At 42.3% G+C, this 13,867-nt stretch overlaps 1 protein-coding gene across 2 annotated transcripts in view; it reads right to left on the reverse strand.

The window, feature by feature from the left end:
• The window catches only part of MID1 (midline 1), a 332,705-nt gene that overhangs the window by 193,082 nt on the left and 125,756 nt on the right, over window positions 1-13,867 (reverse strand). The window lies entirely within an intron of this gene.

The following is a 13,867-nucleotide window of genomic DNA, read 5'->3' on the forward strand; positions in this document are numbered from 1 at the left end:
TTACTGGTGAGTCCAGTTTGATCTTTCATTGCTTGGCAACCCCTGGGGTCTGTGGCTCCAGAGAAGCAGACATTTTGGATTTTTTATTACCAGCTCATAACTAATTTAAAGACTACCATGGAGTCAGGCACACAGATTCAGCATCTCATCTGTCACTATGAGCAGCTCCAATATTAAGGGATGGCTACTTCCCAGAAACCAGCGAAGGGGAACAGAGATGAGGAAAAGGGAGAAGGCACATATGCCATCAAAGGCCCATCTTGCAGCAGAAGCACAAATGTCTCAAGGGAAAGAATTTCCCCCTTCCACCCCGAGCCCACAAATGACAAAGCCCTCTAATTCCCAAAGGTAAACCCCACTGTATATTTCACAGCAAAAATACATTCGACTGTCACCACTGATGATTAAAATTCTTCACCTGGTTTTCCTTTCTGAGCTGCCTTATCTGTAGAATTTTTACCACAACAGCTGCCTTAGGTTCAAACGCATAGCAAGTACTATTGCTTTAAAACAAAAAGAGAGGGGGAACATGCTTCACAGGAAAATTTTATTTTGCCAGGAAATGACCTTTACAGAAGAGGGAAATATGGGTGCTTAATTACAGCTCTGATAACCTGTGGGCTGCGTCTTTTGGACAACAGCCTTGAGTGTGGCGTTCACCTCCGTGTGACTCTCTCAAGTGTGTTGCATTATATACACATGTTGATGTGTGACAGAAAGAAGTGAAAAGGGCAAACACTAAAGGCCCATTTATTACATGTCTTCAAGGAAACCAGCAATGACTTAGGGATGTATACGTTACATTCCTGAGCTGTACACGGTTTCCTGAAGAGCATGGAGAGTCTTTGGTGAGTGTATTCGAGAATTCCATTTCCATCAGAGCCCAGCATGCATCCCCCCGCCGCCGCCCCAGTCACATGCACCGCTTCCACACAAAGCTCATTCTCACAGAGCAAAGCAAAGATGGGCTGCGGCAGTGAGACCTAAACCCAGTGGAATCTGAAACAAGCACTACTGGAATAAAGAACTCTAGGAACATATTCATAAGCAGCGTTTCTTTATGGTACTTTTCTGTGTCTCAGGGACAGCACGGAGACTGTGCCACATTCTGCAACTGTTGCTATGGCAAAGCGTCTTGTTTTATTGACTAGGGATTACATTGTTGTGTTTAAGTCATGTAAATGATCAATACACAAAGGAAAGGGCCCACAGCAGCCCCTGCTCAATCACGACAGCGCTGGGGGCTTTCCCCCTTGACACATGCCATTCACGTAGCAGGGGAAGCATTTCTTTCAGAAAGCCTCACTCCCTGGGTGCTGTGAACTGGTCTTTGGAGACATTTATGAGATCTCCACATCTTTCAGAATCGATTCTGCAGGGGGAAAATAATACAGTGATGAGGCCCTTGCTTTTGTTTTAAGGTCAGGATATTTCTAGAGAGATTTCACATTCTCTACCTCCAAACACATTTTTGTTTCTAGGCTGCTGGGTCTTGTCTAATATTTCAACTTCCTATCAGTTTCTGTCACTTAGAAGCAATGTAGGAGTTTCTCTTTTTTCCCCACTTACATCTCAGATATGTGTTTTTAATTAGGTATTTTACTACAGCATCAATTCACACTGATTAGAGATAATTACTGAAACAAAATATGCAGAATACATTTTAATACTGCCTGCCACCTCTGAGGGAACAATGAGGATCTAATTTAATGATCTATGTGTTGTTTGAAAGCAATGCAGTTAAAAAAAATAGTAATATATTTTGAAATGGTGCTTATTAGTATTTTTGGATACAAATGGAAGCTAAAATGCAGTATTATCTGGGTTTCAATACTTTAATTAAAAAAGCAACACTTAGGGCAATATTTGTTTACATGGAGAATCAAATGACACCCTTTAATAATAAAAGCTTGATCCAGTGAAAACAGTTTCAATTATGACACTTGAGACTTAAGAAGCTGTGATAATTTGTAGTCCAATTTCTGAGAGAAATTACAGAGCTATGAAAATTGATTTTTGATAGTACTGTGTCAATGTTCCCAGATTTTGACAGTACATGCACTTATGACGGACGCTCTCACTGGGGGAAGCCGCGTGAAGGGCACACAGGAGCTCTGTGTACTAGTTTTGCAACCTCTTGTGTGACTTCAACTATTTCAAAATACAAAAAAGTTATGGCAAAAATCTATTTTGGTACAGAATAAAAATGTATTTTTCCGACGTGTAGAGGAATGCACTGTCTCCGTAGAGCCTAGATAACTACAAGTATGGAGCCAGACGACCTGGAGTCAAAGGGCTTTGGGGACAATAAGTTAACTTGTTCACCAAAAATTATATTTACCCCACATTTTTAATTCATTCAGAAAAAATTCTGAAAGCAATTATAAATGAGAGATCTCTTTACTTCTACTGGTAGAAGTAGTTAAGAGAAGGTAGGTAGTTAAGAGAAGAGTATTTACAATTTCCACACACCTGGCTGGGTCACTGGATCTCCCACTTTCTTTAACAGTCTTGTTCTCTATGGAAAAACTTGGAGGTTAAAATCAGCTTCCCATTCGTCCCCCTCATTAGCAAAGTTCACATAAAAAAAGGAATAAAAAATATATCACAAACCCAGATTATATCTAATGTACATGTCCATATTTTGTGTGTGTGTGTGTAGGAGGAGGTATGCAATTATACAATGTCAAGATCAAGGGGACCATAGGAATCGCCTAATTCAACCTAAGTATTAACATATTAAACATACATGTATTTGACATTTATAATACTCACTGCTGGTTAGGTAATAAGAAGTCTGTGCATTTCCATGGTATTCTTTAAGGGGCCGTGATGATCTAATTTCATCACACAAGTTCTGTGAACTTGCTAGAGGTCGCTACCATTATTCTCACTGAGAAAATGGGCAGCTAACTTCCTAAGAGGTCCAGACTTTGGCTTACTCCTACAGGTATGCTAATGGCCTTAAATGGTCTCGTTTGATACCTCCAATAGGGCCACTTGGAAAAATTGTTTAATTCAAGTGATAACAGGAGTTAGTTCTATCTCTTTAAACTGTAACAAATAAAGGCATTTTGTGAATGACCTGGGAACATAGGGCTCTGTATCCTAATGCCTTTTCTGTTTTTATTTTTAAATACTTTCATTGACATACAATTCACATACCATACAATTCGCTCATTTCATGTGTACAAGTTGACATTTTATTTGTATATTCACAGAGCTCTGCAACTCTCACCACAATCAAATTTTAGAACACCTCCAATAAAAGAAAGAAAGCTTGCATCGTCTGGCAATCGCTCCCTACTTCCCCCACCCAACAACCACCAGTCTATTTCCAGTTCCCATGGGTTTACTTTATCTGAACATTTCATACAAATGGAAACCTACAAAATGTGGTCCTGTGGGACTGGTTACTTTTACTCAGCGTAAAGTTACTTCATTCTTTTTCATTGCTGGTAATAGTCCCTTGTATGGATATACTACATTTTATTTACCCATTTATCGAGGATGGACATTAGGGTTGTTTCCACTCTGGGGCTATTACAAATGGTGCTGTTATGCACATCATTTGTTACAAGTTTTGTGTGGACATATGTTTGCATTTCTCTTGGGGTCTACACCTAGAAGTTGAATTGCCTAGTCATACGGTAACTTTATGTTTAACTTTTTGAGGCACTGCCAGACTGTTTCCAAAGTAGCTGCACCATTTTACATTCCCACCAAGAATTCCTTTTCTGAACCTGAGCTGACAAAGTCACTCTGATGGCTCCTGTCATTTACAGTAATCAGAAAACGCCAAAGTCCCTTTTCTCACACACTTCTGGGTCTGGCCGGTTGGAAGGTGGGAGAGTGCACTTGCCTCCCCATGATTTCAGAAAAGCCATGAAGAATTAGAGTGGGAAACAAGGAACCTAAGGGTATGTTTATCAGTTCTACATCCAGAATGTGAACCACCTTTTGGTGAGGAAATTTAAAATTTTAGGTTGCAACAAATACACACATACAAAAAATTCAAGTGGCTGTGCAAAAAAAATCACCCAACCAGTCAGACGGAAACTCCCAAGGCAGGCGTTTGCTCTTCCATCAGTAACCCCTGAAGAAGTAGGGGATATTTGAACTGGTTTTATAGTTTTATAGTTCTCGATAGCAAGATATACTTTTGGCCATAAAGATATCCAGGCAAAAATGCTCATACCTGCTTCTTGCCTACAGACACACAACTATTAAAAAATCTCCAAAGATATATGAGTAAACATTTTATGATCTCAAGGATTCTTAAGTTTCTAGACAGGGATCAATGCAGACCCTGGCTTTTAAGGCAAGCTGGGACACCTTCCGGAATTTAAAATGCATGCTTGGCCCCAGACAAATCAAGTAAGTATCTGTGAATTAAACTGGTTCTTCCGCGCACAAACACAGCCGCACTCTGGCCGGCCTTTTCTGTGTGGCCAGAAAGGTGCGCTAGAAAAGGGATGCAGACGTTTCCTGGGCTGGCGCTGCCAGGCTCGAGTGGCCGTGTTTTCTTCACTTTGAGTCTTACGAGATCCATAGTTTGTGCTTTTGACTTGTTCTTATCTGTGACTTATGTGGCCCTATTTCTGAGAAGCCAGTACAAAGTTCAAAGGGAAAATTGTGTGGGACATTTCTCTCACTCCCTGTCTCCCACTGTGTCACTTCCAAACATGACGACCAGACAAATTTTTTGGCTGGGGGACAGTCTAAACAGGGATGTCTGGAAGGTGTTAAGTGAAAATGGAAGAGAGGAAGAGCAAGAAGGAATGAGTAAAAAGAAAAGAGAGTGAAATAGGGAAGGAGTATGTCATGAGACAAAGGTCACAAGGTGGGAAGGGTGGCAGAGAGCCAAAAAGGAAGAGCTGACTCCTTGGGTTGAAGGTGTTAGCAAGTGACACTCTGGGACTGTCCCACTTCCCGCTGAGGTCCTCATGCCCTTTGTGCTATGATTCATTGGTAATGCCCAGGCGGAGTTTGCAAATGACTTCAAACCTCAGCAGGAGTTACCGGTGGTTTACAGTTTCGCAAATTGAAATTGAAACTCAAAGTGCCATTGATAAACTGCAATAAAATATTACAAAGCAAAGAGAAGAAATTCCCTTTAGGCTACAGGAGAGCACACAAATAAAAAATCAGATCTTTACAAATATGGGAGGGGAATACACAAAGTTAGCCCGCTAACCGACAGCAAGCACTGGTTATGGAAGCAAGTTGAATACGGAGGCGCACTGAAGTATTAGATTCCTGTCCTGAGGATATATCTGGCCATTCAAGTTATTTCAAAGGTACTCTGCCTAGTTCTGAGCTTCACAATTAAAGAAGGGTGTGGAGAGCTTGGAAAGAGTCCAGAGAAAGTCACAAAGATCAAGGAAAAGGAACCTGAGAGGAAGAGTCAGGGTGCTGGAAAGATTCGCCCTGGAGAAGATGGTCTAGGAGCTGATGCAGCTATGGTCCTCAGCTCCACCAAGGGCTTCTCGTAGGTGAGGGGGCCACCTGTTCTCCACTCCACTGTGGATGGATGGAGAGGCGAGAGCCTTACCTGCAACACCGGGGATGTCCGCTAAGTATAAGGACTTTGCTGACATGAGAGATGGTAGATGGTAAAAGGGACTCCTGATGGTGGACGGGGATGAGGAATGTCCTTGTCTACTGTCTTAGAAAATAGGTAAGATTCTTATGTGTTTGCAATGGCTTACAGACCTTGTTACAGGCGGGGGGTGCGGGGGGGGGTGCAGCAGTGTGCAGGAATGGGTATATTCCAATATTCTAGATCACGTTCTGGGACTTGGGTTTACTTCAGACTCCTGTAGTCGTCATTTGCCCAGCCCAATTTCTCACTTTTCTAAGGCTTTATACAAAATGGCTTGCCTGACGTACCACTTGGCGATAGAACCAGTTCATTGTAAAAAAGAGCACTGGCAAATACCTTTTGAAAAGGGGGAATTTGTTGAAGAAGAAAAAGTCAGCTAAACAAGACCCACGGGGTGGGGGTGGGGGTAAGGCACCTCGGAGTGCATGCTGGGATTAGGTCTAATTAAGATGTTGACTGAATCTATGCTAATCATGTCCCACCAGACTCTGCCGGATTAGTATGTAAATTGGTAAACTCTGTTCTGAAATTGCCCTACCAGCTGAGGTCTAATTACTGACTAGACATAACAAATAATAATGGGATTTATATTTTAGGATGTTTAATTATGGAAATACACGTCTGGAGAAAAAATACCAGTTGTATCACACACAGAGAGAATTCATAATGTTTTACCAAAGGTTTATGAAATTTTACACCTTTAATAAGAACACCATGAACAGGGATGGGTGGTGGAGTTGTTTCAGAGACGGAACGTTTGAGGTGGGGATAGCAATCACAATGATTAACTCACCGCCTGAGTCATTTCCCCAACGCTTCTCAAAGACGAATGGTTTCATCGCTGGTACCCGGCGTCTCGGGAGCTTTTAGTTCTATCACCAGAAGGACTGGAACTCATCCACGAGGATTAACCAAGATGCTAGGGATTGAACTCAGCTACTCTGCAGCATGCATTCGAATGGAATTAAAAGCAACAGGCCAACAATCTCTGTAGGAAATTAAGCCCCTAAGATACAGTTTTTCTTCACTGAAATTCTTCTATGATACTGAAGTCATTGAATTTATGAATCAGAACATGGTTAGCCCAGTTCTGAAGCAGGAGAGTGTTTCAGGGTTTCAGAGCAAAGCAGCCTGAGCTCTGGAATTCACTGAATGGGACTGAAGCCTCTTTGCAACCATTTATTGCATCGTCCTGGGCCCACCATTTCCAGAAAGTAACTAACATAGACAGAGTTGGAACCAGTTTGCGACGGAGTTGTAATAGCTGCCTATATCTGGCCCACCATATTGCTATTTCTCACAGTTTTAAAGGCATATGGGTGATCATTAAATCTTTATTAGGTTTTACATCATAAAATAAATTATTCATGGTGTTCTAATACATACTGATATCTTTACAGCCCTTCTGCCCACATTTATTTAAACAAATCTCATTTGCATATCATTTTTATTTTAATTTGGGACAGTTTTGTTATGAAAATATAAGGCTCATATGCCTATTATGTCCCAATTAGGAGCCAATTTCCCACACTTTTCTTGGGTCCATACAGTACATTACTAATGAGGGGAAGTTCACATAATACAGATGGACAATTTCCTTTCACTTAGAAGAAACTAGAATGCTGGCTCTTGCTGCTATGTGGCACGAGGATAGATAGGTATTACCAAGTACAATTCAGTGAGTAAGCTTGTCTTGGCAGTAGCATCAATCCCCCGTATATCTGAAGTTACACATGTATATGGAGATTAAATTTGTTGACCGCCTTAATTAGTGAAAATAAAGCATCAACTTATCCTTGTTGTGCAGAACTACAGGGTAGAATAATACAGTGTTATTGTGACCTGAGAATATCTGAACTTTATCTTGGAAATTCACCGAATAAGAACATTTTTAATTGAGGGCTCAGGTTATTTGTCTTTGCAGATCTTTTTGGCATATTGATAACTGTATTCATTTAGGTTTCAACTGTGTATTTTAGCTTCCTTTTTCATTAGTCTTAAAAATGCAAGACACAGTAGGAAATGTTTGAATCCCAGACAGTGGACGAGAAAAGCTCAATATGATACTGGGCTCTCACAGTCAAGCACTGCTATGAAGCTTGCATGATGACATCTTCCTGTAGGCAATATATCACTGAAAACATTATTTTAAATGCCATTTCCCAATACCCAAAGGCATCTGTCAGCAATTATATATTAGTTACTATTAAAACTAATCATGATCTACTCGAAGCATTGAGCCCAGGGTCAGATGCTCTGGGATGGTAATTCTAGCTCAGTCCCCTTCTTGTCGTGAGTTTTGAGAGAGGTCAACGTGGGGTTTAGAACATTTGGAAAGTTCACAGAAAGTGTTTTGCCAACACATATGTAGGCCTGAACAGATGTCATCTTGAATGTAAATCTCTCAGCTATTGGCTAGGAAGCTATTGGGTAAATCTCACAGGTTTTGGAATTCTCACTTTGAAGCAAATTAGACAGTTGGAGAGTTGTTAGCCTTTCAACTAATGCGCTTTGAAAGGCTCTCCCATTAAAGCAAGCTGCAGATGACCTTGATAAATAGGAATATCGGTTCCCAAAATGTGTCTACCTTTGATTGTGGGGATATAACCAAACTCCCCTGGTGTGCTGTTCAAGATGGAGAAATATCATGGAGACCTTCTCCAGTGACTCTGAGCGCCCACCTTAGCTAAGTAGGTTGAGGGGCATGCAAGTAAGTCTTCTGGGCTAAGGGGCAGGGGCCAGGAGTTCAAATCTTGCCATGCCATTCTCTGAGACTCTCCTACCTCCACTTACAGAGGAAGTCTTCCTAACAAGAACTGCAAGGAGCAAATGAAACCAACTGTGTGCCCAACACACAATGGATGCCAAATAATTGTTAAATAAATGTCCAGTAGAAAAAGTTAAACAAATCTAAATATCTCTGTTATGTAAATTAAGGAGCAAATTAAAGGGCAGGGTCTCTTATCTTCCCGGTGATCGAGTTATACAAGAAAAAAAAAAAAGCACCACATTCCTATCAATAATACCTTTTGGTATTTGTGACCTGATGATTACTTTCTCTATATTTTTAGAGCCAATAGGCACATGTTCTATCACTTCACATTGTAACATCTGCAAAGATTATAGAATAGTTTCAAGAAGATTAAAAAGAGAACATAAAAAAGAAGTTTATATATATCTTCCTTGGTAAGGATGATTTTTCTTTTAAAGACCACCTTCATTGAAAGATACTCAAATCCTCACACACACCTGGCAGCTCCACCCAACAGACTAGTCAATGACAATAACAATGAAGAACAACCATATCGAGATACCAAGACCTTGACAAATGTAAACATCATTTTAGGATTTCTGAAGCATTTAAAAATTGTACCTCAAGGTGGTTCTGTCTGGTGTACTGCAACCACATCCTTCAAGCACACGTGCAGCAGAGTGAGAAGCCAGACCCTGGGCTCCCATTTCACTCGGCCAGTCATCGAGTTATGACCTCAGGCAAGCTCCTTCACTGAGCTTGGGTTTCTGCCTCCAGAAGGCAGAGGGGGTTTTATAGCATTGTCACAAGGATTGCGCGGGAGGACGTGCTAAAAGCACACAGCGTGCTGAGAGCCTTGTGGCGGATGCCCGCAGCGCCCCTGGGCGCGGCCATCCCCACCTACTCCTCACTTCAGATTTAGCCACAGGGACTGGCAACCATTTCGCTGTGGATCATCTATTTTTTATTATTGCAATATGGTTTTCTCTGTGTGCATATAAATTCTTACACGCAGGGAAATAAGATCTTTTGTACTTTTGCCCTTCTGCCCAGTCCAGTGTTCCATACAAACATTGTACCATGGATCCCATGCTCCCAATGGCCAGGAGTCTGTAGCAATTTGCCTCAGAAAAATTCATAGACCATCTTGATAGCAGTAATTGCCATCCCTGCGGCTCTCCCACGGAAGTGTACAGGTAGAGCTCATACTAAATATCCCAGAAAATTATACTTCATTGTTAAGCGAGGCAGTGGAGTTTTAAGAATGAAAACCATGGACCCTGGAGCCAGATTACTTGGCTTCAAATCCCCTCCCTCCCCGTGCAAATTGCTTGAACTTGGGCAAATCATATAACCTCTCTGTCTCAGTTTCTTCATCAGAAAAATGGGATGATAATGATACTAATACCTGAGAGGATTGGTAGGAAGATTAAACGTAACATGCCTAGAATAAGTTAAAGTACTCAATAAGTGAGAGTTACTGCTGTTATTATCAGAGTCTTTGCAGATGGCTTTTGAGCCACCTGAGCGAAGGGGTGCTTTTGGCAACCGCTGAATCTGCAGCTCCCAGTGCAATGCACACACATCTTCTCAGAGCCACCGGCCTCCCTGCCCATCATCCATGCAACTTATCTAAGCCACAGACTCTGTCCTCTCAGCTGTCCTGCCAATGCACTTCCCAACATCTCTCAGACTCCTCCCGTCCCCTCCTCTACAGACTCTGGCACAGGCCATGTTCTCAACTCCTCTCCCCTGCATCCCACTTGGCATCCTAGCTGGGCCTCCATTTCCACAGGGTTCTCTCTGTGAGTGGCCCGACACAGAAACCGGATGATCTCACCCCTCCACATGAAAGCCCCGATGGCTCCCGCTACCTACAAGCTCATGGAAGGAATAAATATCATGTAGCTATAAAGACATACAACAAAGGCGTGGAGGTCAGAAAAACGGCCCCCCGAAGATGTCCAGGTTTTAATTCTCCAAACTGGTGACCACATTACAGTACATGGCAAAACGGGCTTTCCTGGCTGTTCCGTGGGATTAAGGACAGGGGATGGGGAGAGCTCCTTGGATTAGCGGGGGGTGGGGGGAGTGGGGGGCGTGGCCTGACAAAGGTCCTTACAAGGGAAAGAGGAGGTGGGAGGGTCGGAGCCAGAGCCAGAGACAGGAGGAAAGAAGCAGAGGTCAGAGTGATGTGAGGACGGCACGCCGGTGAGTGCCCGGGACCTCTGGAATCTGGAAAGGCAAGGAATTCTGCCAGAAAATCTCTGCCCTGGAGCCTCCAGAAGGAACGCAGCCCTGCCCACAACCGGGTTTAGACTCACTTCGGGCTTCAGACCTTCAAGACGGAAAGAATTTGTTTTAAGACATTAAACTCGTGGTAATTTGTCACAGCAGTGATAGGAAACCAATACACAAGGCACCTGGATAGACAGTGCTGACTAAATAAACATGTTGGGGTCACTCAACGATTATACTAGGAATGGGCTGGACTAGTGCATCAGGACATTTAGAAATCTCTCCTATTAATGGTATGCCATTGTTTCCTTTCTGTCAACTAGTAGCTGTCAGAGGGCACAGGCGATGTATTCCCCAGGCTTCTGCAAGCCCATCCTGTTCGGCTTCCCTGCTGGAGGCAGGAAGTAAGGCGGAGCAGGAATGGGAACCCACATCTCTATACAAGCAGAGGAGGCGGCTTAATTGCATCCCGGCTCGCTCACAGACTGGGGTCCCCTGCTAGACAGATGGTGAAAATGCGGCCCAAAAGCAAACCCAATTTACTTCTCTCCCCTAACCACACAAATCTCATTTGCCACATTCCAAATTTTAATCTACTGTGTTGTTTCGACATCTCAAAAGCAGTTTTTACACATAAACATGTACAGCACCTGTCCAATCCCTGCTTACATATGTTGGCTGTCAGCTCATAAAGGAAGTCAGGGAACAGGCTGAAACTGTCAAGGGAGATTCTCTGGAAGTATTAAGATACGCTGTAGGGAATTTTCAATTACTATGGGATCTGGGAAGAGAAACAGCGGGTGTTAAGAGAACAAATGGAAGTGGCTAAAAAGTGCTTTTGCAGAGCAGGGGACAGATCTGGATTTGCTACCTTAGTAGTTACAGGACATCGCCCTCATCTTTAAAAGGACCACAATAATATGTATTCTTGCAGCATCATTGAGGAGATGCTAACATGCCTGTGATGAGGCCAGGACAGTGTCTGCCACATGGTGGATTCAAGAAATGTTCATTTCTTTCCCATGATGCCCTTTCCTACTGATACTATAAACTGTGTGCATTGCTGTTATATACCACTAAACAAAAGAAACACATTTGATGAAAACCGTCTAACAGAAAACTAATATATCAAGGCAAAAAATGAGAAGGAAGTCATTTATAAGCTGTAAAGATCAAGCTTGCTAACATTTTGGTCCATTTTTTCCCAAACTTGTGCAATGAAATGGCCAGATTAATTCATGAGAAATCTTACTTTTGAATTATTTAAATGCCCAGAGACTAACACACAGCAGGTCTTGTGCAATGTGAGAGGATTATTGATCAACTCAACTCCCAGGTTCTAAGTAGCCGGTAATATATTTTAACATATCAATAATTCAGAAGAATGAACATTCTCTGTTGTTGCTGAAACCACATTCGTAATTGAGCCATGTGAACATACAAACGATTGTTTGACCGGCAGAAGTTGGTCTTTTCCCTTCTAGCCTCGGCCCCCACCAAAGTAGAGATTTCATCTCTAACAGCAAACATGGGCCACACGAGTGACACCCAGTCACTCAATAAATATATGCCAGATGAATGAAAATCTCATAAGGTGGGAGTAAAAAATGACCAGCAAAAGTATTTTAAAAGACAAACCTGGAAAGAAAATCAATTCTAATAAGCCTGATGCTCTCCGGCTCACATATTATGAAGGTGAATAGTGTTTGAAACTGGAATGAGCGCGCAGCAGAGGAGAGTAACACTTAGCAAAACTTGAACACCTCCCAGGTGTCCTTCAGAGTTCACAGATGAAGTGATTAACTGTTCCTTCCCACTCAGGACCCCCAAATTAACGGCCTGCATTCCGTAAGCAATTCCTAAAGGCAAAGATAAAGCTGTGTGGTTGAAATGCTAATTTTCAGCTGAAGAAGAATGAAAACTGAAATTGAAAGGGAACCGGCTTTCATTTTCTTGTAAAGGATACATCAGCCAAATAATCAGCTCATTTTAAAGAAAGAGCATATATTTTCTCAGGCGTTCTTATTCATATGAATGCAAAGAGAATTTAAATAGTTATATACTTTTTTAAAAACCTGATTAATGAAATAAGTGTCACACATTTTCAATCTTTGAATATTCAAATAACCAGGTCATCTTAAGGCTACAGAATTAAACAAAAAAACTGGGCCTAGTTTCAGTTGAAGCGAAAGTTGCAGACCTGGGTAATTAGCTGGTGCCGAACCATTGTACTGCTCATTGTTTTCGTGATGCGCAGATTCAACTGGACCGCTAAGTGCAGGATTTGGAATATGTTAACTTTAGAAACTAAACATCTGCCCTCAGAACTTCGCCGGGAGCAAGGCTTTCAGTTTAATTTTAATGAGAAGGGGAAAAAAATGCAGAGGACCAGCTTCGTTCCGCAGCAACCCAACTTTCTCAGGGAAAAACAACAACCCCAACAAAGATGACCGCCCCCTCCCGTGGGCTGGGGGAGGGGCTGGCAGGGTCTGCGGGAATTTGGTTCTCAGCTCTGAGGGCAGGCTGCTGCACTTGTCCATCACGGAGACAGCAGCTGTCTGTCGCTTCTGTCTTCTCCACACACACTCCTACTCGGAAGTGTGCTTGAGGGATAATTTGCCTCAAACTGAATTAATGTTTTTCTAAATGACTCAGCTTCAAGTTTCCCAGGATATAATAAAAGGATACATGTATGTATGTGTAAACACACACACACACACACAATGCCAAATACCAAAATAAATTCTAAAAATATCAGAATGGAACTAGAGAGTAGAGGTAACCTTTACCAAATAAGGCTGCGCTGAGCAGGCTGGTTCCTCGGAGATGCTGAAGGACACTTGGTACCGATTCTTTCTGGGACATCTTCACTTCTTCTTTTCAATTAGAACACTGGCTGAGTAACAGATAATAGACTACAAACTTCCTCAGGACTAACTCAAAATCAGTTTTCCTCTTTTCAGTAGGCCCACTCGCTCTCCCCTTAGCTCACTGTCTGGAACGTACTATTGGGACACTCGGTTTACCAGCAGTGGTTTTGGTCTGCACAGCCCTAGTTAAAAAACAGGTGAAATGGGCACTGTCGCAGGAAAGAAACCAATTTGGAATTTTCCAGAAAGCCCTGATTCCCACCACCACTACCTCCCACCCCCTTCCACGCAGAAGTACTTCCAAATGAATCATAGTTAGAAAAATATGGTCCTCCTATCACTGGGTGTATTCCTCTATGGAGTACAGTTTCTTTCTGTCTGGGCGTATGTTTGTTTAAGTCA

Source organism: Manis javanica, chromosome X (assembly GCF_040802235.1).
Source record: "Manis javanica isolate MJ-LG chromosome X, MJ_LKY, whole genome shotgun sequence".
Taxonomy (NCBI): domain Eukaryota; kingdom Metazoa; phylum Chordata; class Mammalia; order Pholidota; family Manidae; genus Manis; species Manis javanica.